Source organism: Ascaphus truei, chromosome 2 (assembly GCF_040206685.1).
Source record: "Ascaphus truei isolate aAscTru1 chromosome 2, aAscTru1.hap1, whole genome shotgun sequence".
NCBI lineage: Eukaryota > Metazoa > Chordata > Amphibia > Anura > Ascaphidae > Ascaphus > Ascaphus truei.
Window position 1 is genome coordinate 481,256,691 of NC_134484.1, and position 24,139 is coordinate 481,280,829.

The window sequence follows — 24,139 nt, forward strand, 5'->3', positions numbered from 1 at the left end:
ATGGGGACAGTATCCCAAGAGTCCAGGCAATTCTTCCGGACAGTGAAAGTGATGGTGGGGGCGTTCTCCACGAACTGGATACGTGGGAGCAGCGTGCCCCCAGCCTCCAGGCTCTAGAAGAGAGAATGAAGCAGCACGGCTAGCTGCCATAAATACCTGTTTCTGTAATTAGGAGAGCAGGTGAGGGAGAACGAGCTGATTAAACTGACGAGTTTTTCATCCCTCTGTAGGCAGCCTGTAGGACGATAGTTGCGGCGCGTATACGCCGATAATTTTCTCTTTCCCTTCTTCCTTGGATAAGAGCTTTGCAGTGCTTCTGAATAATTTGAATGCTTTTCTCCCTTTTCAATAGGTTTAGTCCACTTTTGAGAGAATCCTGTTCCTTGCGTACATCTCGCAGTTCTGCTCTCAGAGCCTCTATCTCTTCCTGGCGCTGGCTCTGTGTGCATGAACGCATCCCTCATTACGTTTAGGAACTCTGCCTTCATTACGTCTAGGGTCTCTACAAATCTCGTTGCTAGGGTCCCATCAGCTTGCCTTTCCCAGGTTTCTTTCTCCTGGTCATCCTGACTGTTGGGGATGGAGCAGCGTCTCTGCTTCTCTAGCTCTTGCTTCAGTTTCTGGACATTCTCGTGCTCCCTCTCATACTGTTCTGCGGGGACACACTGGGTACTCAGACGCTCATTCCTGAAAGGACACCACTTTGTGTGGTCAGACACATGACACATTAAACACATTTTTTACTCCATTTTTGCACTTTCAGGTGTATTCTTCACCCTGACCTCTGGAGGTGCTATTGCGTCAATACTTTTCACACGTTTCCCTTAGTATGCTGTATGCCGAACTGGTAGTCATACACAGTAGGGACAAACTTTACTCTCAGAGTCTGTACTTTACTTCGGCTGGGCGGCCATTTTAAATCCCCGCATTTATTTGCAGACCCACATTCTCCACTATAAGTGACAAACGCCACACTTGCGTAGCGCTGACGACTTTCTGGGCTCTTACCAACACAGTCTTCTTGGGTTTATTTCGAAAAAACACAAGAATAAGAGTTTGCAGTATAGTGCGTAACTCAGAGTTCTGCCTGTTTTATTTTGTCCCAGTAGGGGACTGCAGATTCAATAGATACATGTTGGAGGCACTCGGCCATTAACCTTCAGCGGTTTACTCATATCAGTGTCTTAACTCTATGCCCAGGTCATAGCTGAAAACGAGAGGTAACTCTCAATGCATTACTTTCTGGTAAAATGTTTTATAAATAAATAATAGAGGAGGCTTACATGAATGCCAAACTCTGTACTCATGCTGAGTTACTGTCTTATGGTTCGACTGGTTCTAGGCAGGGGGTTTAAATCAAGGAGACCAGGGCACTCCCGAAGGGTCCAATCCGCTGTTTATTACACGGCATAGATCAAATCCGCTCAATCATCCAGAAACATTGGGAAGTGCTCACCTTGGAGGAAGACCTTAGAGCCAATTGAACAAGGACCAATATTTGCATTTAGAAAGGCTAAATCCTTGGCAAACTATCTTTCGCCTAGTTTATTTACCTCCAGGTCAGACTGTGTTCATGAATCAAATGTAATACATGTTTTTTTTTTAAATATGGTAAATGTGTATTTATTGCTATGCCAATCCTATCAAATCTATTGATATTGTACACAGTAAGAAAACACACACAATTCCAGTTTTTATTCATTGTAATTGTAATTTTGTGATTTATTACTTAACTTGCGGTTGTGGTCGAGGATTCGTTGGGCGGACAATCAGACCAGTGAAGGTCAGAATTATGGAGAACATTCGTTCTATTAAAAAACTAGATCAGATGCTCCCAGTTTCCAAACATTTTACAAACTGTACATTGGGAAACTTGTCCACTTTGATTTTTCAGCGATTGAATCTATACCTGTTCCTACACGTGGGGATTGAATCTATACCTGTTCCTACACAAGGGGATTGAATCTATACCTCTTCCTACACGTGTGGATTGAATCTATACCTGTTCCTACACAGGGGATTGAATCTATAACTGTTCCTACACGAGGGGATTGAATCTATACCTGTTCCTACACGAGGGGTGATAGAATTAAACAGCTTAATCAGCGTGAGATGTTTTGGATCCACTCACTTAATACTCTATCCCCTTTTGGGATTAATACAGAATGGAAGGCTTGAAATCCAGAGATTTGCAGCGGAGCACAGCTGAAGAATGGGGCCAGCACCAGCAGTTGGAGGGTTAAAAATATATTTATTTAAAGCATAGTTTGACACGGAGGGGAGACAAAACAAACTCTGACGCGTTTCAGGCAATGCAGCCCTTTATCAAAGAGTACTCTTTGATAAAGGGCTGCATAGCCTGAAACGCGTCAGAGTTTGTTTTGTCTCCCCTCCGTGTCAAACTATGCTTTAAATAAATATATTTTTAACCCTCCAACTGCTGGTGCTGGCCCCATTCTTCAGCTGTGCTCCGCTGCAAATCTCTGGATTTCAAGCCTTCCTGTATCTATTCTGCGTGATGCACGCACCTATGGAGTAAACAACACATTCAGTGAGTATTGTTAATTCCCTACACATGGATTCAAGGGGACTTACAGACCGATGCAGTGCAGCAGGTAAGAGTTTCTATTGTCTTGTGAGGTGCCAATAGGCATTAAACAGTCCCTCACCATAAGACATCATTATTGACTATACTCCTGCAAATGCACTGGGTCCAATGCTACCACTATTGCAACAATAATCTCCATACCCTGATTATCAACTTATATCACATTGCTGTATCTCATTCGCTGGAGCGCCGCTTTTTGGGATTTATCCCACCTTTCTACTGTTAATACAGAATGGGACCTAAAACATTTTCTCTAAGCTATATTATTCCTTTGCCATTCTCAGGTTATATAATACTGTGTGTTTTTCATACACATTTGTTTCTATCATTGAGATACATATGTGTCTCTCTAGTCACATTTGATGAGTAGTATTGTATCCTTACTGTGGCAATTTTCTCAGTGTGGTTTATTTATTTACATCTTATTCATTATGTATATCCCCCTTATCAAGATTCAAATTGTTCTTTGCCTTGGTAGTTGAGTTTACTTTTATTATATATTTATTATTACATGATTATATTATATTATTTGGTGTTATAGTTAATTTAATTAATCTAAAATAATTTTATTCTCTCCACGTCCTATCCACTTATAAATTTGATGCTTTTTCATTTAATTTGTATTGTCCTTATGAGTCTATTTAAGTTTTTTGTTATTGTATTCTTTATTGTGTCCTTTTGCTTGATTTCTCCCCCACAGTTATACTGCCTTCTTTCCGTGGTTACATTTTCCCCGGACTATTTTCTTCCCATGGGACGTTTTTACCTGGGATACAGGTAGGCAGTGTTTCCGACGGGGAGTGCCTATAACGTGACACTCTCTAGACTCCGGAAACCACTCTTTGATAAAGCGCCCATGGCGAGAAACGCGTTAGAGGTTTCTCTTTTAACTTAGGCTGTGTCTCAATAACTCTTTTTATTTTTTCTACTTTTGCCTCCAGTTCTTCTTTTCTGCAATGCTCCTTTTTTTCTTTGTTTTGAATGAGAGAGGAGAAGGAAAGAGAGGAGTCAAATATTACACCAAGGCCGCGTGCTTGGGAAATGATATGAATAGTATTTTTTTTTTTTTGTAACTTGTAATTTTTATTGAAGTAATGTACAGCAGGCCTGCACAACATACGGCCCGCGGACCGCATGCGGCCCGCCTGGCCTCTCTCTGCGGCCCGCGATGAGATTAAATTTTTTTTTTAAAAACTTACAAAAATTAAAAAAAATGGCGGCGATTCCCCGCTGTCCCGGGGCGAATGCACAGGGCCGGCTCCCCCTCCCTGCTCCCTCCCTCCTCCCCACCCCCACTCGCAACGTGGGACAGAGGGGGAAGTCACAGCCAGCTGAGCTCTTCTGCGGCCGCTTCCCCCCCTGATCCCAACGTGGATATGTTCAGGGGGGTGATTTGAGGTGAGGTGCATTGAGGTGAGGTGCAGGGGGGTGAGGTGAGGTGTATTGAGGTGAGGTGTATTGAGGTGAGGTGCAGGGGGGTGAGGTGAGGTGCATTGAGGTGAGGTGCAGGGGGGTGAGGTGAGGTGCATTGAGGTGAGGTGCAGGGGGCTGAGGTGCATTGAGGTGAGATGCAGGGGGTAAGGTGAGGTGCATTGAGGTGAGGTGGTGAGGTGCAGGGGGGTGATCCAATGAAGATAGTTCAAATTTCGGAATGATCAGCAAACTGTTGGTTTTGTGATGACCAGATACCTAATCCGTGGGAAGTGGAACATGTAATGAAATAAATATATATTTAGTGCAACACAGCTATTACATTACACAGACAGGGACTCACAGGACATACAGCAACAACACAAACAGGACAAGCAAACAGCACTCAGGACTTACAGCTAACAGCTACAAAGGCAAAGCTATAATTAAAATTAGTTTAATATAACTACAGTACATAGAATAAAAATATGGACAATAGCAGGAACAGCATCCGGTTGGTTAAACCCGAGTGACACTCACAGGACAGCAGAAAGTTAAAAGCAATGTGCATACACTATGCTGATGGATTCTGTTGCCACATGAAGAGAACCGCAGGGCTTCCAGTTTACTGTGACCTCTCCCGTATGCCTCGGTTCCTCAAACCAGGAAGGAACGTGTCTGGTGTGCTCCTCCGCGTCCCGTGTCGATTCGGGACCGGTAGTGATGTCACCGGACGTTGCGTCACAAGCGGGCGGGACCTTCTGGCAATAATGGAAGGGACGGCGATCGCAACTCCTCTGCTGCTTCTCACAATGTGGGGATAATGGGCACAGATACTCCTCTCTCAATGTCCTGCAATGTCCAGCAATGAATAAAATAGCCCTACGCGTTTCGTGTGTGTAACCATACTTCTTCAGGGGTTAAAATTATGTCAGTGATGCCCGGTATTTAAGCTCCCGCCCCCAATTTGATTGGTCTATCAATCATGGCGGCCTTAAAGCTCCCCGAGATACAGGCCCCTTTTGGGGGTGCCGGTATCCCTCTGCTTGGTTTACAGGTCGAGGTCACGTGATCGGGACCTTTAAACGCAGAGGGATACCGGCACCTCATAAATGGGGCTGTATCTCGGGGAGCAGGGGGTCCCCGGACCTGAAACCAACGCGGTTCAGCTCCCGAGACCCCCTGCACATCTACACTATGAATAAAAATGTATTTTAAATAATTTTTAATGTGCCGATGTTTGCGCAGAGAGAGCAGCGGATCTCTCTCTGCTGCAAACACATCTCGCCCCCGCCGGCCCATAGTATCATTTATGTGCATATACAGTACTGTATGTGTACAGTACTGTATGTTAGGGGTTATAGGGGTTGTTGTTATACAGTATATATATATATATATATATAATATATATATATATACAGTATATATATACTGCATTACAATTCATGAATTTATGCCATCTGGCGGACACGCGAAGCATTGCAACCTTTTAAATCCTGAACCAATATAAATTAACGCATCAGCCGGGCATGACCCCTGGCTGGGAAAGCAAACGCAACACGGCATGTTCCGGGTGAAAAGTGTCACATTCCAGGAACCTGCCAGGTACAAACCGGGTATTTGTTAGAATAAAGTGTGTCGCAGCAGTATTAAACTACTTTTAATTATAGCTTTGCCTTTGTAGCTGTTAGTCCTGAGTGCTGTTTGCTTGTCCTGTTTGTGTAGTTGCTATGTCCTGTGAGTCCCTGTCTGTGTAATGTAATAGCTGTGTTGCACTAAATATATTTTTATTTCATTACATGTTCCAATTCCCACGGATGAGGCATCTGGTCATCACAAAACCAACAGTTTGCTGATCATTCCGAAATTTGAACTATCTTCATTGGATCAAGGAATCCACCTAATTGGACACATTAGGCGCCGGTATCCCTTTATCGTTATACCATCTCATTAGGACCTTATATGCATTCTCCTTTAGTGTGGTGCAGATTGAGCTTTTGGCAGCCGCTAGATAGATATCGCTCCACTCCTCATCTTCTAGGGATTCTCCAAGGTCAGATTCCCATTGAGATCTGTATCTCGGGTGTCCCTGTCCGTGGTCAGCAGAACCCACCACTTCTCCGTATTGCTGCGATGTGAGTCCCGAAGTGTCTGACTCTGCCAGACAGAGCTTTTCAAAATTGGTTAGCGCTGAATAAGGGGCTAGTTTATTATAAAATACTCGGACCTGGAGGTACTTAAAAAATTCAGAATGGGGGATATGCTTTTCAGATCTGATTTGCTCAAATGATTTAATTTTTTTGCCACTACCCTCCAAGTCTCTAAGGCGCGTATAGCCGGCCGTTTTCTTACTAGAGGTACTACTGCACTGCAGACCGGGAGCAAAGTCGGAGTTCCCCCAAAGGGGGGACATCAGGGAGTTTTTGGTGGTGAGGGAGTGATTGTGCTTTGACGTGTTCCATATTGACAGCGAGTTGGTCACAGAGGAAAGCGGCCTGGCAGCACCTATATGTGCTTTTTTGGGGAGCCAGATCAAGGATTGCAGCTCTATCGGGGCACAGCTTGCCCTTTTTATTTCCACCCATCTTTTCAATGCAGGGTTGGAATGCCATTGGACAATTTGGCTTAATTGCGCCGCTTTATAGTAGGACCACAGACAAGGTACCGCTAAGCCCCCTGCTGTGGAGGGTCTTTTCATGGTCAATTTGTTTACTCTCGGTTTTTTACCTCCCCATATAAATTTGGAGATATCAGACTGAAGCGAGAGTAGGTCTTTCAGTCTCAGTGGCACCGGCAGTGTTTGGAATAGGTATAGGATACGGGGGAGAAGGTTCATTTTGATACTTTGTATCCTACCTATCCAAGAGATTCTCTGGGAGGACCATTTTGAGATGTCAGCTTTTAGTGATCTGAATAGGGGGGGGTAGTTTGCCTTATAAATGTCTCTAACATCCTTAGTAATATTTATTTATTTATAAAATATTTTACCAGGAAGTAATACATTGAGAGTTACCTCTCGTTTTCAAGTATGTCCTGGGCACAGAGTAAGACAAATAATACATGGTTACAAGTACAGCTACATAAATGAACAAGGTATACATTATATACAAGACATTGCGTGCACAGTTAAAGAAAATATATATTATGAGCGTATGAAACAGTTACAGACCAGATTAAAATGTGAGACAGCCTTAGATTTGAAAGAACTTAAACTGGTGGTGGATATGAGAGTCTCTGGTAGGTTGTTCCAGTTTTGGGGTGCACGGAAGGAGAAGGAGGAACGTCCGGATACTTTGTTGAGCCTTGGGACCATGAATAGTCTTTTGGAGTCTGATCTCAGGTGATAGGTGCTGCATGTGGTAGGGGTGAGGAGCTTGTTCAGGTAGCTGGGTAGCTTGCCCAGAAAGTATTTGAGTGTGAGACAGGAAAGGTGAACTTTGCGCCTAGACTCTAGTGATGACCAATCTAGTTCTTTGAGCATTTCGCAGTGATGTGTGTTGTAGTTGCATTGGAGAACAAAACGACAAATTGAATTGTAGAGGGTGTCAAGTTTGCTAAGGTGGGTTTGAGGAGCCGAGCCATATACTATGTCTCCATAGTCAATAATTGGCATTAGCATCTGCTGTGCAATACGCTTTCTGACTAGGAGACTTAGGGAGGATTTGTTCCTGTAAAGTACCCCTAGTTTGGCATAGGTCTTGGTTGTCAGGGTATCAATGTGCATCCCGAATGTTAAGTGGGAGTCAAACCATAAGCCCAGGTATTTAAAACTAGTGACAGGTGTTAGGGTGGTGTTAGCGTTGGTTCTAATCAGGAGCTCAGTCACTGGAAGCTTTACAAATTTAGTCTTGGTCCCAAATACCATTGTTACAGTCTTGTCAGTGTTTAAAAACAGTTTGTTTTGGGAAATACAGTTTTCGAGTCTCAAAAAGTCAGACTGAAGTATGTGTTGAAGGTCAGAGAGGCTATGGCTGTGTGCATATAGGATTGTGTCATCTGCATACATGTGTATTGAGGCTTCCTTACAAGCTGTGGGAAGATCATTAATGAACACTGAGAAGAGTAGGGGCCCCAGAACAGAGCCTTGCGGGACACCACAGGTGATATCCAGGGGGTTGGAGTTAGAGCCTGAGATGGACACATGTTGGGATCTTCCTGATAGGTAGGACTGAAACCAGTTTAAAGCATGTTTCCCTATTCCAGAGCTCTGGAGTTTGTTAAGCAGGCTAACATGATCAACTGTGTCAAAAGCCTTTGCAAAATCTAGGAATACTGCACCAGTGAGTTGTCCCCGTTCCATTCCACACTGGATTTCATTGCAAACTTTTAGCAGGGTAGTTACGGTGGAGTGTTTGGGACGAAACCCAGACTGGAATTGGCTAGGGAAATTTGTCTTGGTGTAGAAATCGCTTAATTGGGAGTGGACACATTTTTCCATAACTTTGGATAGAATTGGGAGAAGTGAGATTGGCCTGTAGTTTGAGACAGTGTTTTTGTCCCCACTTTTGAAGATTGGGACAACTCTGGCAGTTTTCCATGTCTTAGGATATGGCCTGCAGACAGGATAGAGTTGACTATGGACGCAATTGGTTTGGCAATGGCTGGGGCACCAAGTCGTAGGAACCTAGATTGTAGTAAGTCGGGTCCACATTGGCTGCTTAGTTTTAGTTTGAGGAGCGCTTGTGTAATCTCCTCTTCAGATACTGGGCTAAATTGAAAATTGTGGGCAGTGTTGGGAGGGGGTGGGACTGTAGGGATACTCCCAGGATGAGATTCATGTTTGGGGTTTGTGCTGCGTTTCGCTAATAAGTTAGTGGCACACCCCACAAAGTAATCATTGAATGCATTTGCAATGTCTGTGGGGTCAGAGTAATATCCCCCTTAGTGATATTACTTGGTTGTTGATGGTTAGGAGGCTGGAATATATTGTTGATAACCTTCCAGAAGTTAGCTGGGTTTGTTGTATTTTGGTGGAGATTGTCAGAGTAATATTGTGCTTTTGCATGCCTTGTTTGCCTTGTGCACATGTTCCGCATGCATCTGTAGTGATTGAGATCCTTGGTAGTGCCAGTTACTTTGTAGCTTTTCCACAAGGCATCCCTGAACTGGTAGAGTGCTATAAGGTCAGGTGTAACCCATGGAAGGTGGGCCCCCCCGTACCCTTTTTTTGCGTAGTGGAGCATGGGTATCGCAGAGTTTTAAGAACTCGGATTTGAAATAGTCGAGCGCAGAATCGGGGTCGGGAATTAAATCGATTCTGTGCCATGGGCAGTTGGTAAGGTCATCCAGAAACTGTTGTGGGTTAAAGTTTTTAAATGTTTTAGTGAGGAGAACTTTAGGGCTTGAATGGGGCGGTTTAATTTTCCTTACACAGTACACTATTGCATGGTCACTGAAAATATCAGGAAGGATGCCAGAGGATTGGATTCTGCTGGGGTTTGAGGAGAGAATCCAGTCTAGCAAGGAATGGTTATGCGATTTCAGGTTTATCCGTGTGGGTTGGGAAATGAGTTGTGATAGGTTAAGTGACTTGAGTTGTATCTGGATTTTGTGGTTTTTAGGGTCAAGCCAATTGAAGTTGAAATCCCCTAGAACTAGCAGCTCACTCTTCTCATTCAGAGAGGAAATGGAGTCAAGAAATTGGGTGATATCAGTCAAGGATTGTAGAGGGGCTTTAGGGGGGCGGTAGATGCCAGCAAGCAAGATGGGCTTAGAAAAGGGGAGGCAGATTTTGCCAACTAGAGTTTCAAGAGGGTGGACTTGGTGGGCAATTTAACAGTGTAAATTGTAAGGTGTCTGCAATATAAAATAACACCCCTCCTCCTCTCTTTGACCTATCTCTCCTAAAAATGGAGTATCCCTGAATGGCAATATTTGCATCAGGGGTTTTAGGGGATAGCCATGTTTCTGTAAGAACAATGGCTTTGGGTTTATGCATAAGGCACCATGCCCTTAGTTCGTCCAGTTTGGGCAGCAGGCTCCGGATGTTTATATGGGCGACAGATAGCCCTTTTTGGAATTTAAAGGTGGAATTCTCAGGGGCATGGGACAGAGCTGAAATGGGAGGACCTGGGTTAGGTTCAATATCACCTGCTAAAGAGAGTAATAGTATGAGTAGAAATTTGGGTAGTTGTTTGCAAGTTGTAAATTTGTGGTGTTTTCCATTAGAGTGAGCAGTGGTTGGTGTGCTGGTTTTTAGAGTTCTCCACCAACATTCAGTAGATAGTGCAAGGCTTTTGAGTAGTCCAGGGTGTATGGTGATGTTGGGTGTGGGCCAGGATGGAGGAGTTTGTAGTGGATAGAGGGAGTAACATCTCCATGAGGCCAGGAGAAAGGAAAAAGTTAAAATACATAGCAGGTTCATGATGCCAGAGGTAGGCAGTGCTGCAAGGAGCTGTTGTGAGCAGAGTGAGTGTGAGCAGACTAACAGCAGGTGTGTGCCTGTTCCTTGTCAAATGTTTAGCTGTATTGCAATGCTAGAGTCAGTTCAGGGTTTCAGTGTATTGTGCAGTCAGTTTTGGGAGAGACTGCAGTAAATAAGTTGTAAAGGGGTGGGGGGTTGAAATAGGCAGGTTAGCAAGCATGGGATCATAGTGTGAACTGAATAGCTTACCGTTTGTTGTCTTGAGTAAAAGAGTGTGCAGTAGATCCAGTCCCCAGTCACACTGTAGTCTAACTGTATTTATCACTTAAAAACCTCACTTTAAATGCCTCACTATCTAATGCCAATTGCAGTTCCTGCAGATTGCAGGAGAGGTGTTTGTTATATACAGCTACAACTCTCACATGACCCTCCCCCTCCCCAATCAGTCAGCTTGTTCCATTTGGTCAATTAACAGCACAGAGTTAAGAGGAAGAAAAAAAAAAAAACTTTTTAAATTCAAACATACTCACTTATATCAATTCTACAAGGCCAGATTCAGTCTCCCAAGTATTTAATCTGGTTCTGTTTCCAATTAAAATTGAAATTTAGCTTTAGTAGCTTTTCAACCTCTGTGGGGAGGCTGATGTTTAGAGTTCCGATTTAGATTGATTGATTTTGAATCCAGATATTTTTCTGAATTTGTCTAGCAGATTAAATAGATTTGGCAGAGACGTGAGGGGTCGAGAAAGTAATAATAGAATGTCGTCAGCATATAGAGCTGCTTTGTGGGATTGCGAGTCAATATTTACCCCAACTATATCAGGACAGCCACGGATCTGAGCTGCTAAGGGTTCCATACAAAGGGCAAACAGGAGGAGGGATAACGGGCACCCCTGTCTCGTGCCACTTTTAATTTGGAATTGGGCAGATGGAAAGCCCTGGTGTATGACCTTAGCAGTAGGGCCTGAGTAAAGTGCCAGAATCGCTTCACTCACCCTTTCCCCAAATCCAAACGCCCCGAGCGTCTCTTTTAAATACGGCCAGTCGATCCTGTCGAACGCTTTTTCGGCATCCAGACTTAACATCATAATTTGTGATTTTCCACTGTGAGTCAATTCTATCAGATCGATGATTCGTCGGGTATTATCCGCTGCTTGTCTACCTTTAATAAATCCGTCTTGATCTGGATGTATCAGTCTGGGCAGGATCTGACTTAGTCTATTGGCCAGCAGTTTGGCGTAGATTTTAATGTCAGTATTAATCAGGGAGATTGGTCTATAGCTTTTGCATTCCAGCGGATCTTTGCCTGATTTATGGATTAGTGATATAGACGCTCGGAGCATCTCTCCGGGGATTGGGGCTCCTGCCAATATTGCGTTAAACATTCGGAGCAGCCTTGGGGTAAGCACTTTGCGAAACTTTTTATAGTACAGCCCCGAGAAGCCATCCGGGGCCTTTGATGGTTTCAATTCTTTTATCACCGTGGCTAATTCCTCCCCAGTGAAATCCGCCCCTAGGCTCTCTCTTTCCGCCTCAGTGAACTTTGCCAAATTTGAGTTTGCTAGGAAATCTCCTAGTGACTTACTCGTTTTTGTGCTATGTGCCACTTTCTCACCGTTGTATAAAGATTCATAGAATTTACCAAATTCATTAACTATGATTTTAGGATTGGCCGAGGTGGAACCTGATTTCAATCTAATCGCTTGGATATTGTAGTTGGTCTGTCTGTTACGTAGCAGACGGGCCAGCATCGTATCTGGTCTGTTAGCCTTTTCGTAAAATTTCCTCTTGGACCAACATAACAAATTTTCTGCCCTGGACGTCAAAAGCATATTTAATTCAATCTTAGTATCTTTCAAATCCTTGAGGACCTGCGGATCTGGGTGTTTTGTATGGCTCTCAGATAGGGAGCTTAGTTTAGACTGAAGGGTGATAATTTTAACGTCCCTTTCCCGCTTGCGTCTCGCCGCGACACTTATCAACGTGCCTCTGAGGGTCGCCTTGTGAGCCTCCCATGGAGTTAACTGGGATTCCACAGAGCCTGTGTTGATTTCAAAGAATTGGTTGATTTCTTTACCAATGTGTTCGCATATATCAGGGATTTTTAAGAGGGATTCATTGAGTTTCCAGTTTGCCCCCAGTCTGCCATGTTTAATTTGATTATACCTTAGCTCAACAGGTGCATGGTCTGACCATGAAATATCATGGATTACCACACGGGCGACCAGCGGGACCAGTCTACTAGAAACGAAGAAGTAGTCGATTCTACTATATGAGATGTGAGGGTGGGAGTGAAACGTGTAATCTCTCTCCAGCGGGTGCAACTCTCTCCAAATATCCGCTAGATGGTTCTTCCGGAGGCCTGAGGTCAGGGAGAGTCTCTCGTTTTTTTGTTACTCTCTTTGGGGGTGCTGGATCTATCTAGTGCTGGCTGAAGGGCTATGTTAAAATCCCCTGCAATAATAATATGGTGAACAAGAGGTTAAAGTGCGCAGCTAATAAATAAAACGTGATAAATAGTGATAAAGTAATTAAATAATTAATTACGTGACCTTGAACAGAGCGTCTGCAGCTGTGATGTAAGGGGGGGCTCAGGAACCCCCTGGAGCTAACAGATAAATACAAAAAAGACACAGCGCACAACGCTCATAGTGCAATTACAAAATTATATTGACATGAACAAATTATTAGGTGAGTATTGTGCGTACATCAGTGCAGTTAAAACAAGCAGTTTCGGGATATGTTACCCAACGCCTCAAGTGACTGGAACAGATGTCCTCACAGGGGTACACTACCGACACACTTTATTGAAGTGTGGTCGGTACCGCAAGCTGGGAAATCTCCCGGCTTGCTAGTGGCCGCCCCTCGGCGTGCCGCGCGTCACAGACGCGCGGTCACGCGTCATCGGGAGCGTGCGCCCCCTGCACGCGTGTCCAGGGGCTCCCCGAGGGAGCCCTGGTGTCCCGCGATCGCGGGACAGCGGCAGGGGGTTCCGGGGGACCCGGCGGACCCGGCAGCGGTAGGGAGAGCGCCCCGATCGGAGGGCGCTCTTCCGCTGCTTCGGCGCGCGCCCGTCACACTCGGGCGCGCGCCAGGCTACTGCTGCGGCACAGAACGGGCAAATGCTCGAATAAACTGTGCCGCAGCAGTAGAATCGCTGATGGCTCTGTGGCAGGATTTCAGTAGGGCAGATGGAAAGCCTCTGTGTGTCCTTGCTCCCCAGAGCATGAGTCGAACGGGAGCTGCTGGCCCATGCAGTGTTTGTTCAGAGAATGGCTGAACACCAGCTGGGTACTCTCACTCCCCTCCGTGTGCAACACTTCCTGGTGGATGACGTCACCGCGGGGAGTCGCCGATTTCGGCGCCGTTCAGACTGTCAGCTCGCGCAGTAGAGTACTGGTTGGAAGGTAGAGCTATTGGCAAGAATGTCCTACGCGTTTCGAAAACAGCAGTTTTCTTCATCAGTCCCTGAGGGGAGTGAGAGTACCCAGCTGGTGTTCAGCCATTCTCTGAACAAACACTGCATGGGCCAGCAGCTCCCGTTCGACTCATGCTCTGGGGAGCAAGGACACACAGAGGCTTTCCATCTGCCCTACTGAAATCCTGCCACAGAGCCATCAGCGATTCTACCCCTGTGAGGACATCTGTTCCAGTCACTTGAGGCGTTGGGTAACATATCCCGAAACTGCTTGTTTTAACTGCACTGATGTACGCACAATACTCACCTAATAATTTGTTCATGTCAATATAATTTTGTAATTGCACTATGAGCGTTGTGCGTTGTGTCTTTTTTGTAATAATATGGCCCAGGTATTCAGGGTTTGGAAGAAGGTATCAAAGAATTTTTCGTCTTGCTCGCAGGGAGCGTACACGGCTGCTAGAGTAATAGGTTGCTCATGTATGGAACCCGTTAGGATGATGTAGCGACCTTCCTTATCTTTTTTTTTTTTTTACTTCACGTTTTTTATTGGGTTTCACAACAAGTACATTATGCCACATCCCATAGTAAAACAAATTGAAACCCCCCGAGGTTTACCCTTTTCACTCACATTCAAGGGTAAAATCACTCAAAAGCAACAAGGGACTTACAACATGCACTCACAAGACTAGACAAACCTGACTCACCAGACCAAAGACTTGACAACGGAGGGAAAAAACAACAAGGAAGGAAAAGGAGGGGGGTAGGGGGGGATGGAGTGGACTGCCACCTTGTTCTTCGTTGGTGGAAGATCTGCTTTCGGTCCGTATTGCGCTCTTCTTTGTGACGCCTGTCGACTCCTCTTCTTAATTCTGATTTTACTAATCGAGGGGATCCTACCTGTCGCGTGCCTATGTTACTGTATATAATGCTCCGCTCCGTCAGCAGAGAACGCACTTGTATTTATTATTGCAAAATTGTGCTGGCATCTACCCCGGGGATGTCGGATTGGGTAAGCCAAGGCTCCCATACTTTTAAGAAATTTCGGCCAGAGTCGTTGACCCAGCTAGTCAACTGTTCCATCTGGCAAACTTGCCACAATCTATTTCGGATTTTGAGGATGACTGGTAGATCTTGCTGGATCCACAATGCTGCGATCTCGCACCTAGTGGCTGTGGCCATATGTGCCACCAATTTGTGTGCTGATTTTGGCAGCCCCTGAGCCCGCCTGCCCAATAGGAACAGCCACGGGTCCAGGGGGACCTCTAAATCGAGGATACTTTGTGCCCATGCTCTAATGTTCTCCCAAATCGGGAGTACCTTCGGGCAGGACCACAGCATGTGGACTAAGTCCGCCGATTCCCCGCACTGTTTTGGGCAGAGCGGGGAATAACCGCCGACAAATTTGGATAAACGTAGTGGGGTGTGATACCAGCGCATCATGACCTTATATGCGTTCTCTTTTAACGTTGAGCATATGGAGCTTTTAGACGCCGCCTGTATGATCCACTCCCAGTCTTTGTCCTCTAAAGTCTCCCCTAGGTCTGTCTCCCATTTAGTCATGTAGTTCAGTTTGTCGGTGTCCTGTCCAACAGGGCAGATCACCTCCCGGTATAATCTAGAGGTAAGTCCCCGTGTGTCCGTAGCTCTGGAACACAGCTGCTCGAAATTGGTCCTGGCTGGTCTAATTGGAAATTCATTATAGAATGCTCTTATCTGGAGGTAGCGGAATAATTCAGTGTTTGGTAGGCCTTTTTCCGATTTGACGTGTTCAAATGTTTTAATAAATTTAGGCCCCTTCAGATTTATTAATAGCGGGGTCATTAAGGAGTGTTTTGTCGTTAATTTATGTTTAAATTTGGAACTCCTCCACACCGCCAGAGAGTTCACCATGGTCCGTAGCAGCATCCCCACTGTGTTGTCGCATCGTTTTGGCAGCCAAATTAAATTATGCAACTCAATTGTAGCACCGCAGGTTTTCTCCAGCGCCACCCATCTCCGCAGTGACGGGTCAAGGTGCCACTGGACAATCTGACCCAATCTTGCTGCTTTGCAATATGCCATCAAGCAAGGTACCGCTAGTCCCCCTCGTATCGTGGGCCTAGTTAGTATACTCTTAGCAATTCGTGGACTCTTCTTGTGCCAAATGAATTTCATGATCTTTGACTGTAAGGCGAGGATATCTGCCCGCACCAGTGGTATTGGCAGGGCCTGGAACAGGTAAAGCACCCTTGGTAGGAGATTCATCTTGATGCTATGAATCCGTCCAAACCAAGAAATTCCAAACCCCGCCCACACCCTCAGATCCTCCCTTAGAGCTTGAAATAATTTGGGATAATTCGCTTTGTATAATGAGTCATATGTCTTGGTAATTTGGATACCTAAGTATTTGATTGAGGAGGCTTGCCATTTAAAATTAAAATTTAGTTAGATTAATTTCTCTATTGGGCGCGGGAGACTAATATTTAGGGCTTCAGACTTTCTGGTTAATTTTGAACCCCGAGATGAGGCTAAATGCTCCCAGAATCTCAAAGACATTGGGCAGGGAAGTGAGCGGCCTTGACATGGTCAGTATAACGTCATCAGCATACAATGCCACTTTATGGGATTGATCCCCTACGTCTATCCCTGTTATATCTGGGCTTAGGCAAATATGAGCCGCCAGGGGTTCTATACATAATGCAAACAGCAGAGGGGACAGGGGGCACCCCTGTCGCGTCCCGCTACAGATGTTAAATTGCTCCGATGGGAAGCCCTGATGGCGCACCCTAGCTGTGGGGCCTTTATACAGGGCCAAGATGGCTTCTAGGAGACGTCCCTCGAACCCAAATGCTCCTAGTACTGCCCTCAGATAGGACCAGTCGATCCTATCGAAGGCCTTCTCAGCATCCAGACTCAACAGAATAGACGGGATAATTTTTTTGTTGGCCAGATCGATCAAATCTATGATCCGTCTTGTGTTGTCTGCCGCCTGCCTTCCTCCAATAAATCCCACCTGATCCGGGTGAATTAGCCCGGGCAGGACAATGCCCACCCTGTTAGCTAGCAGTTTAGAAAATATTTTCACATCGGAATTAATCAGGGATATGGGCCGGTAGCTCTTACAGTCTACTGGGTCTTTGCCTGGCTTGTGGATCAGGGAGATAGAGGCCTGGAGCATCTGGACTGGAAAGGAGCCCCCCGCTAAGATCTCGTTAAATAATTTCAAAAGTTGTGGCGCTAGTATTTTAAGGAATTTTTTGTAATATAAATTTTAAAAACCATCTGATCCCGGAGCTTTAGCTGGTTTAAGGGCCTTTATAACCTCTGATAGTTCTTCGAACGTAAAGTCACCCTGTAATGCCTCCTTTTCTGCCCTGCTCAATTTGGGAAGGCGCGCCTCTTTTAGGAACTTCTGGGTTTTTACTTCTATTTTCTGTGTGTAGCTGACCTTATCTCCATCATAGAGAACTTCATAGAATTTCTTGAATTCCTCGACAATTCTTCTAGGGTCGGAGGTAAGGTCCCCCCTTGGTGCGGATTGAGGAGATACTATAATTTGGGAGTTTGTTACGCAATTTATTGGCAAGTAAGGTATCTGGCTTGTTGGCTTTGTCGTAAAACTTACGCTTGGACCAGGTCAACTCCCTCTCGGCTCTGGAGTTTAGCAACAGATTGAGTTTAGTTTTGGTGTCAGAGAGTTCCTTTAGGGTATCGCTCTGTTTATTGAGACTATGACGTGCAGAGAGGTGTGCTAGTCTCTCTCGCAGATCTTTTATCTGGGACTCCTTAGCTCTTTTGGTTTGTGCTGCTAAATTCATTAGAAGTCCCCTCATGGTCGCCTTATGGGCCTCCCAGAGTGTAGAGTGGGCTGATACACTCCCCGTATTGATTTCAAAATATTCCTTGATTTTATCCCCTATCGCCCGCTCCGATATTGTTTTTTTTTTTTTTTTTCAACCAAAAGTTTTTATTGAGTGCATGGTACAATAATCACATTTTCTTCCAACCCATTGTCGTATACAAATGTATCCACAACAACTCATATTAAAAGTATATTCACGAAAGACATACTGGGGTAACGAACAGACCAACAAGACGTACTGACATACTACACCAGGGGGGGAGGGAGGGGGGGAGGGAGGGGGGGGTTGCCACCGAACTATTTCAGCTCATCCTGGCTCAACGTAGAGGTTGTAGTTCTCGCTGTCTTCTGGGCTTCCTGTGCTTAGAGGACATCTGATCCACGAGAACTCATGGTGTCTGCAATCGTAGCATTGGTTGCTGAGCTCTTTTAATGTATCGTGGCCCTCGCTTGTGTTCTTCTCTACCCCAGTTATTTATTCCCTTAGTTTGGTAAGAGTCTAAGTCGTTCTGTCCTCTACACTCCATCCAAGGAGAACGCGCCTATAACTATTAAAGCAGTATATTGGAGGCATTGACCCCTGGGATATCGTTCAGGCCTAGCCATGGTGACCAGACTTTGAGAAAGTTTGTGCCGGTGTCGTTAACCAGACTCGTTAACTGTTCCATCCGGCAAACATGCCAAATTCGATTTCTGATTTTTGGGATGTTTGGTATCTCTGGTTGCTTCCACAATGCTGCGAGTTCGCACCTCAGAGCAGTTGCAAAATGTGCAATTAATTTGTGCTTCGATCTGTTTAGCCCCCTAGTGCGTCTGGCCAGCAGAAACAACCAGGGGTCCAAAGGGATCGTGCAGTCGAGAATTCTCTGAAGCCAATCTCTGATCTCCTCCCAGATTGGGAGTACCTTAGTGCAGCCCCACAGCATGTGCAGCAAGTCTGCCTGCTCCCCGCATTGTTTGGGGCACAATGGGGGGTAACCTCTGACAAACTTTGATAATCGTGTTGGAGTCAGATACCACCTCATTAGGACTTTATACGCGTTCTCCTTTAATGTCGTGCAGATTGAGCTTTTAGCTGCCGCCAAGCTGATTTGATCCCAGTCTTTGTCCTCTAATGTGTCTCCTAGATCCCTTTCCCACCTGTTCCTATATTTTAATGTCACGTCAGCGTCAGGAGTCGGACAGACCACCGCTTTATACATTGTAGAGATAAGTCCCTTGGTTCCTGTTCCAATAGAACAGAGCTGCTCAAAATTAGTGCGTTTAGCGCGGATGGGAAATTTGTCATAGAAAGCTCTTAGCTGGAGGTATCTAAAGAATTCTGAATTTGGAATTGACTTTTCAGACTTAATTTGCTCAAACAATTTAATCGATATTCTACCCTCCAGGTGTCGAAGGCGAGTATAGCCCTTCTGTGTCCATGTAATAAAATCTTTCTTCTGCAGGCCCGGAGCGAAATCAGGGTTTCCCAAAATTGGGGTCATCAAGGAGTGTTGTCTCATCAAGACGTGCTTATATTTGCTTTTGTCCCAAACTGCCAAAGAGCCGACTACCGCGGGGAGCGGGTTTGTGAAGTCCTTGCGGACCTTGTTTGGGAGCCATATCAGGTCCTGCAATGCCACCGGGGCACAGCAGGCCGCCTCCAGTGCTAATCCAAAGCCAGGGTGTGCAGCGCACAGCAGTAGAGAGGAGCAGGTCTTAGCAATAAAAGTCCTTTATTAACAAATCATCATGTGGGACAACAGCAAACCTTCAACGCGTTTCGTTCAAAGGAACTTTATCAAGAAGTGCTGTATGTATTAAAAGGAACCATTTAAGTACAGCTGACTGCCCGTTTTCGCGCCAAATCGTGACGTCATAGTGTGTGTGTTAAACCAATTAAAAGCTTATTCCTCGCGCATGCGCGCGGCGCCAGTGCTCTATGATAAACTCTATGGTTCCATTGATTCCCGCGCATGCTGAATACCTGTTCCTTTGGCCTAATGGAATTAATTTTGCAACACAAGATCAAAGAGAAATCAACATTAGATACACAGATTAAAGAACTTCAGGACAAATTGCGGAAATTTAAGGACATTGAGGGCTTTTCCAAATATGACCAGATATTAGCCAAGACAGTGGAGGAGGCAGAAAGAGAAATCATGATACGTAAACAAAATAAATATGATCGTGATCGCATAGACTACGAAAAAAATCAGATATATAATTGGCAGAGAACTGTTCCTGTGTTTGACCGTTTTTCAAGGGATACATCTAATAATCAATCACATAGATCAACCCCAAGCAAATCTATTTTAAAACCCAGCAACTTTGATTATCAAAGCGGGGATTCTGAACTGTCTGACGTGGAGACTACATCACACTCAGTCTCATTTATGGACATGGAGAATAGATCAAACAATTCTCAACGTGGGAATACTGACCACCCCAGAGACGAGAGGCGTCCATCAGACGGCATGATGGCCCGTGGGGAATCTACAGCCGCGAAACAAAATGACACTTATCAAACTGATCAACAGTCAAAAAACTATCTTATGTTCAGGAGAGACGAAAGAGGACAAGGAGGGGGGGGGGAAAAAGACACGGGTGGCAAGAGAGCAAACAAAAGGAAAAAGAATTACTAACCTGTACTAATAACGTTATCAATATCTCAGGTATAGAGTTGTCCCCTGCCGAGACCTCACTCCTTAATAAGGGATTAAAATATGCCCCTACTATGGACGTCGATCTCTTTGGTGTGGTGATCGATGTCCATAAGTTCGTGCGCAAACTTACTTTAAAAAAATTCTTCCATCACTCAAGTAGTGGAGGTGGGCCCCAGCCCGAGACAACTCTAGGACAAATACCTGATGAGATGTCTGATTTAACCATTTGTAAAACAACTAACCCTTCTTGTGCACCATTTTCCTCCCTCAATATAGGAACTCCTGACTCCTTCAGAGACGATTGTATACTTAGGGACATGGAAGATCTTTTTCTAGAAGGTAACACTTTAGAAGACACACAAACACACATTTTGGGAGATTGGCAATCCAAACTCAGGGACAAATCGTTTTTTTACCCCACTTTTGCGAAAGGTCCATATCTGAATATGTTTGAGAACCTTGTGGTCCGTAATCTAAGATTGATAGCTCAGGGCTTTTCCTTCTCCCCCTCGAGGTATGACAACCTCAATAAGGAGGAGAGAATTGCTATTAAGTCACTACAAGACAATTCAATGCTAGTAATAAAGAATGCAGACAAAGGGGGTGCTGTGGTGGTACAGAGTAGGACTGACTACTTCAAGGAGGCATTTCGCCAACTTGGGGATGTGTCCTCCTATTCTGTGCTACCACGGGACCCCACGGACTGTTTTTTGAGGGAACTCCTTGAGCTTGTAGATCTGGGTATGGCTACACATGTTTTGACCAAAAGTGAATCAGATTTTATTGTTAATCGCCATCCTATTATTCCCATATATCACCATCTCCCAAAGATCCATAAGACTTTGGTCAACCCCCCTGGTCGGCCAATAGTCTCCAGTATTGGATCTTTGGGAGATGGTTTATCCCAATATGTGAATGCATATCTGCAACCTTTTGTCAGGAATTTGCCCTCCTTCATTTTGGACTCTGGGGACCTACTAACTAAACTACAACATATTAGTTGGAATCAGGATTACCTGTGGGTCACTATGGACGTGGTCTCCCTGTATTCGATTATTCAACATGATCTGGGTATGACGGCTGTCCGCCATTTCATAGAATGTCCGGGAAGCTCAATACTTACAACCACATTTATAATGGAGTCAATACTTTTTTTACTCACTCACAATTATTTCCTTTTTGATCACAAATTTTATTTACAACTTCGGGGGACGGCAATGGGGACAAGTTTTGCCCCCTCCTATGCCAACCTTTTTATGGGGTGGTGGGAGAACAATTTCATCTTTGGTAGCACAAATCTTTATAGGCACAATATTGTTTTCTATAAACGTTTTATTGACGATCTCATTTTTATTTGGCACGGGAATACTGACACTTTATTAGAATTTACACAATACTTAAATAATAACACTTTTGATATTCAACTCACTATTAACTATCATACTCAACACATCAGCTACCTGGACATTCTGTTTTATATTGACATCAATCAAAAAATACAATCAGATATCTACAAGAAGCCAAATTCTCGTAATTCGTTTCTTAGAGCGGACAGTTGTCACCCCAGATCTGTGATTAAGGGAATACCCAAAGGTCAATACCTCAGACTGAAGCGGAACTGTTCAACTCTAGACAGTTTCATGACTCAGTCTGAGGAGCTGACAAATAAATTTATTGAGAGGGGATACGATCGGGAGACCCTCCAGAATACACTACAGGAGGTAAAAGAAATTGAACGAGTAACAGTGATGCCACCCGAGTCCAGAATGAGAGGGATTGGTGCATATACTGACACAACATTAACAACAAAAAAAGATAACAAAGATGACGGATTATGTCCGTTGTTTATTTCACAGTATAGCAAATCCAGCAGCCAAATAACTAAAATTGTGAATAAACATTGGGAATTATTACGGATGGATCCAATTCTCAAGGAATACATAGACAAGGGTCCCAAATTTGTTTACAGAAGAGCAAAGACATTAGCCACATTTTTATCACCGAGTGTAGTATCAACACCTACTAAGAGCTCAGATCAATTTATGACAAAGGGATCCTTTAGATGCAATCACTGTAACATGTGCCAGTTCATGAAACCTGCACGACATGTCTTCTCCCACAGTCCACATAAACGCCATACTATACATAATTTTATCAATTGTAATACTACATTTGTAGTATATTTGATTAATTGTGGCTGTGGGAAGAGATATGTCGGCAGGACCACAAGAGCTTTAAAAATCAGGATGCAAGAACATTGCAGGCTAATACGTAAGAAGGATATGGAACACCCTGTTTCCAAGCATTTTTCGGAATGTGGACAAGGAGGAATTAGTAACTTCTCATTTATGGGCATTGAAAAGATAATTAGAAAAGAAAGAGGGGGCAATATTGAGAAAACATTAGATTGTAGAGAATCCTATTGGATATTCACATTGAGAACACGGTACCCTGATGGAATAAATGTGGAATGGAATATCAATCATTTTCTTAAATAAGTGTATCGCTCTTGATAAAAGAATATATTTGAAAAATATGATCAAAAGCTTTCATTGGTACTTATATATACCCTCATACAATATACAGTATGAGCAAAATTAATTAATAACGTCTCTATGAAGATATACTCAGACTCTGTCTCAATTATCTCAATTATGGTAATAATTATGAACAGTTCTTTATATCTTTCTGTATCCTTCTGATAAACTTGATTTAGAAGAATAACTAACTCAACTTCTAACTTAACATCCATTCTTGGTTTATAATGGGATTATTTATTATTCATATTAAGTTTACTTTAGGTTGAGGTGATACAAAAATAAAAACATAACATGTATATGTATAATACTCCACATTGAAGTGAAATGTTTTGAATAATTAATATGATTACCATCTTCATCCAGCAGGGCATGCAATTTGCTGTTGATTAAATAAGACACAAGATATATTTGTTTTTTTTAAATTTGTTTTTATTGTTTATTTTTTATCATTAATCATATACATTTTTGATAAATATAACTTTTAATAATAAACTGTCTTGTAATATGTTTTTTCTTTTTTACAAAGTGTATTGCACATTTTTTGTTTATTTAAGCATTCATGTTTGATTTTGTATAAACCCATATTTTGTTTGTGTAATCCCCATTGTAGTACAGTTCGCTGCCTTATATTCCCCAGCCCTAACAATAATATCTGTTGTTTGGTTTAGTTACAAAAACGTATTGGTTAAGGCAAATTAGCAGTCATTCAATTACCCTACAGTGGGAATCCTTAGCGCATGTGCAGACATTGGAGGAGGAGGGGGTGTTTCTCTGCCTCTGTCAGAGGCGTGTCCATGCTTGTAGCACCGCCCGGAGGGGCGTGTGTCTCCTGTCTGACATGGCTGTCAGTAGCAGTGGCATCCCCTGGACTCTGGCGTCGCGCGCATGCGCGGGAATCAATGGGACCATAGAGTTTACCATAGAGTGGCATTCCTGGGACCCTGGCGTCGCGCGCATGCGCGGGAATCAATGGAACCATAGAGTTTATCATAGAGCACTGGCGCCGCGCGCATGCGCGAGGAATAAGCTTTTCATTGGTTTAACACACACTATGACGTCACGATTTGGCGCGAAAACGGGCAGTCAGCTGTACTTAAATGGTTGCTTTTAATACATACAGCACTTCTTGATAAAGTTCCTTTGAACGAAACGCGTTGAAGGTTTGCTGTTGTCCCACATGATGATTTGTTAATAAAGGACTTTTATTGCTAAGACCTGCTCCTCTCTACTGCTGTGCGCTGCACACCCTGGCTTTGGATTTACACTCAATACAGCTGCACGCTTTGGAAGGGAGACTGGGAAGGAAGGAA

The 24,139-nt window shown here is 44.1% G+C and overlaps 1 protein-coding gene across 1 annotated transcript in view; it reads left to right on the forward strand.

The window, feature by feature from the left end:
- LOC142488407 (uncharacterized) overlaps nucleotides 1-24,139 on the forward strand; it is a 64,186-nt gene that overhangs the window by 11,688 nt on the left and 28,359 nt on the right. The gene's annotated exons all lie outside the window — the stretch shown is intronic.